Source organism: Pygoscelis adeliae, unplaced genomic scaffold (genome assembly GCF_000699105.1).
Source record: "Pygoscelis adeliae isolate BGI_AS28 unplaced genomic scaffold, ASM69910v1 Scaffold199, whole genome shotgun sequence".
Classification (NCBI taxonomy): domain Eukaryota; kingdom Metazoa; phylum Chordata; class Aves; order Sphenisciformes; family Spheniscidae; genus Pygoscelis; species Pygoscelis adeliae.
In genome coordinates this window covers 443,609-448,404 of record NW_008825495.1, presented here as the reverse complement: position 1 = coordinate 448,404, position 4,796 = coordinate 443,609, and positions in this window count along the sequence as shown.

The following is a 4,796-nucleotide window of genomic DNA, read 5'->3' as shown; positions in this document are numbered from 1 at the left end:
CACATCTACACATCTTTTAAATACTTCCAGGGATGGGGACTCAACCACTTCCCTGGGCAGCCTGTTCCAATGTTTAACCACTCTTTCAGTAAAGACATTTTTCCTCATGTCCAATCTAAACCTCCCCTGGCACAACTTGAGGCCATTTCCTCTCGTCCTATCGCTTGTTACTTGGGACAAGAGTCCAACACCCACCTCGCCACAACCTCCTTTCCGGTAGCTGTAGAGAGCTATAAGGTCTCCCCTCAGCCTCCTGTTCTCCAGGCTAAAAGACTTGACACACCACCCCAAAGCAAGCTAACCCTAAGCACTGTTCTGACATTAAACCCTCTGCTTCTCCATCATCTTAAATATAGTTGTTCAGATAATACCCAGAAAGACTTTGAAAACGCCGGCTTTCTTTTGCTTCTCAAAACCTGACGTTAAACCAAACCCCTGAATCCACAGGTTTTAAAGGAGTGCAGTTTCGGTACTGCCACTCCATTACTCACAGTACAGCCCTCACTAAACTTAACGCAGAGGGGCTGAAAGCCCCCAACCACAGGGACGAAGGGGGCCTTTGCCATGGGTAACACGTGGTATCGGGACACGTGGGTGGGAGGTGGACTGCATTTTAGTGTGAAACAGCAATGCTCTCCATCCAGACACCAGCAGTGCTTTTCATTATTCCCCTTTAGGGCAGTACAGTCAACTTTTTTGGATGGTTATGAGCAGAGAAATACACATTTTTGTGTTGGAAATATCCAAACCAATTAGGCTGAAATCCTACAGCAGGAACCAGGTCCAGCTGTTAACAGAACCCCAAGCAGTAGAAAGACCATGGGCTTTCTTCCTCTTTCTCCTTTTGGAGAGCTGGTAAGTGGATCCCCTTGAATCCATGTGCTGGGAAAAGGTGAGGAGACACTCTGTGAGCTCCAGAAGCTACAACAGATCTCTGAGCAATTGCTCTTTTGTTATGTCTAAAGCTGGCCCTGAGTATGCAACTATCTGATTTTGTGAGAAAAAATGGGTACGTGCCTCAGTTAGCCTGTACATAGGGATTAAGGAAGCTTAAAAGCAGGTACACAGACAAAGCCATCCAATGCAGGGACACAAAAGACTGTTTATTTTATGACCAAGAAAAAATAATAATGCTTTGCTGTTGAAATATGCATAGGGTTCAGCCGAAATCCGAGTCTCTGCAGGGGTCCAGATCGGCATTTTGGCATTACAGGGAACAGAATATTGGCTGGGCACGATGCCTCCATGCCGTACCCATTTGGGCCTGCAGTGTTTATGCTGCAGGACACATTCTTTCATGTTTTCAATGTTTGCGAGCGCACTGCGGGGATTAATTCAACTGAGAGCTGCCGTATTTCAGGACTCGTACAGAAAAGTCATTTTCTTCATGAAAAATGTTCCCTTTTAACCCTCCGGGATAGTTCTGTAGCTGCCACCTCGAGGCACCAGCATCGCTTTCACCACCGCTCCTTGCAGACGAGCGCACGGTGCTGCTCTGTGACAATAACAGGTCTGCATGAGATTCGAAAAGATTTCTTGCTGCCAGTGGGCTTGAATACCAACAGGGTCTCGGGGGGAAAAAAAAAAAAAAAGAAAAAAAGAAAAGGACTGCATTAGCCAAAAGGAACTGTCTTATAAATTTGATATAAATGGGAGAGTTTTCACTGATTTCGATGGGTTAATTTCTCGTATTTTTATATCCTTATGCGACCTCTTCCTTGCTCGTCAGAGGATACCACCGCTTCCAAGAGTTGCAGGAACTGGCTGCACTCAGGGAATAATTTTTTATTGTGTTAGGGAGATCCTGCCTTTTATTCCCCTTGACCTTCTGCTTAGTAGCTGCCTTAATTGTCCTACCATCTCCTTAGACTGTGAATAATTATCTTCATTTATATTGTTTTCTTGAATGCATTTATAGTCTGATTCTTATGGGTTAGCATCACCATCTGTTTCTTCAACAGTTACATATTCGGGAGAGCGCGAGCGCTTTTCACATTATGCAAGCAGCTTCCTTGATTAAACCAGCACGGCGTGGACGGATTTTGTTATGAAACCCTGGCACATTTCTAAGTCTCTGGCTTCTATTATCAATAGCTGCTAGGCTCTGGAAAGACCATCCGTTAAATTAAGCCACTTTTAAGCTGCAGCTTGCATTTCAGAACTCATGTTAACTGTGATTGATTAATGTAATTTAAGAAAAGATTTCCAACGGACTATCAAGACGGCGATGTGATTAGCAGTAAACTCTGATCTTTCCTAAGCCAGCGATAATATGTTTAGGAGGAAGCAATGGGCTATGTATTTCAAGTGGGGACTGTGATTTTTGTAAAACATATCTAAGTAATTATTTTTACCTGAAACATTGAATTTAAAACATAAGCATAGTCTTGTAAACATGTAATTATGGCACGGTAAGATATCATAAACAGGTGAGATTTGGGGATGAAACAGGTGATGAAAACATCATGCTTAGACTTAAATTAATCCTGCATTATCTAAACTTTTACTCCAATTTTCAGACTTCAAGTATTTCAAGAGTAACAACATTAAGTATATTATATTATGCCTTTATAAGGCCCCTATCACAGAGATGTTCAGGAGCATTTTACAGAATTTAAAAGAATGAAAATTCACATGTCAGCGAGAGCATATTCTCACCAGGCACGGTAACCACGCGGCTTTCCTCCTGCTGTCCTTGAAAGAACCAGCGAGCGCAGACTACCAGCGCTCCGGGTAGTAACTTGGGGAATGCTGGGATCGTTTCCCCGACAGAAAGCCCAAACAGAGAAAAGCTTCTTGAATATAATTCCCAGCTCAGTCAGGCGTAATTCTAACTGAGCGTGTATTCTTGGTACACTGGGGTATTGCTCAAACATGGCAGAGTTAAGGCCCTGTTGTGAGAATGACATTTAAACCTATTTTCGGGCATCGTTGTTTTCATATGCTTTAAAGTTCAACTGCGTTTCCATATTCTGGAAGGACATAAAATACTAACCATAAAAAATAATTAAAAAAAAACATTAAAAACATAAACCCACAAAATCATAAGGCAATTTGAGCTCTGTGTCGGAGCCTTTAATTGCTACAGGCTTTTGTTTGTTTATTTTTTTCATGTGTCGGCACCCTCCGCTGCTGCCTTGGCAATGATTCCTCCTCCTCCTCCAGAACCCACTGGTTGTGTGCTGGTCCCGTCACTGTTTCTGCATCTCACATCACCACTACAGCCTTGTTCTCGCTCCTCAAGTTTTCCTTTCCAAGGAGAGGTAGCTGACAGGATGGGAAGCTGGCGACGGGTCGCATGAAGAGTGCATGGGCTCATATTGAGTCGTGGGACAGTATCTGAAGGAGAGGTACAAGGGCTTTATGAGGGATGTAAGGGCTTTGCGAGGAGTCTCCCGAGTTTGTCACGGCAGAGTTCCCCTTCTTCACACCTTTCTTGCATTCACTCTGCGCTGCCTGGATTCCTCGCGTGTCCTTCAGATATACAGAGCCCTTCCAGGATGCCCCATCTGCTTCAGCTCCTCCAGTCTGCACTCCTGCTCCGCACACACATGGACCTTCTCTTCTCGGTCCTACACTCTTGACCCTCCTTTGTGACCCAGGTGACTTTAGGGACACCAGAAGGGGGGAAGGCGACAAGGCTGTGACAGAAGCAGAAGAAAAAGCGGTTATGTAGAGCCGCTAGTCCCAACGATGGGCTAGTGCAGAGGTTTGCTCAGGCGACAGAGCAGATGGTGGCAGCAACAGCTTTTGGTGTCTCACATCACTCCCCGCTCATCGTCCGACTCTCCCACACACCTCCACCTTCACAGATCTTAAACAGAAAGTGCGGATGTGGGACGAACAGCACTGCCGCAGAGGACGCGAAAAGCACAGCACCTACAAACTGCTACAGCGGCTCGCAGCTCACGGAGTTCGGGTTCAGCGGCAACAGAGCACATCAGTGTCACGACAGCCTACCTCGAAAACCTCTTGCTTCATTAGCGCCCTTGTCCTCCTGCGCGTATGCACTCAGGCTCTTTGGCTTGCCTGGCTGGCAATGGGCAAATGTCTAGACCCAACTCACCAGTTAAGAGCTTTTTCAACATTTATTTTGCTTCCCTGAAGAAGAAATGGGTCCCGCACACTGAGCTGATATAAATACCCCATGACAGATCTTCTGGGGACATGATCAGGGCTGTAGTTACACTCCTGGGCGTGCATAAAAAGTGCCTAACGAGCAGCTGATTTTACAAGTGTGGTTACTGTGGGGGAAGGAGAAGGGGAAGGTTGGTAGGGGAAAGGAGGTGGTTGTTGGGAGTGGGATAAGCGTTACCTTAGGAATGTCTTTCCCAAGTGATCCCAAATTTTCATTACACTAGCCAACATCTGTTATAAACTCCCTTTTCCCAGCTACGGGATCAAGTCACAGGGAGACACGTATCACAAACAATATTCATTAGAACACCTTTTATTGGCTAAGCTCTTACTATTAGCTGTTATTATTAATAGCAGATAACTAATTACACACTTCACTCGTGCACACATGCTCTCCCTCCGTTTTCCAGCCGGAGCAACAGTTGGAAGGCCAACCCCAGCTGTTTATCCAGAAACAGAGGCTCGTACTGATGCACCAATGGCTTCTAGGTGGGTGTTCACAAAGTCCCTCAAAGAGTGCCTTGTTTCATCAGGCGTCTGGATAATCCTGTTGTCTCTCTCGGCATAGAGCAGCCACCACCTTTGTGGATGCAGTCAGAATTAGGCAACCTATTGCTGATGCTGGGGGCCTTGCACAGATGCAGCAAACTTGGTGTTCC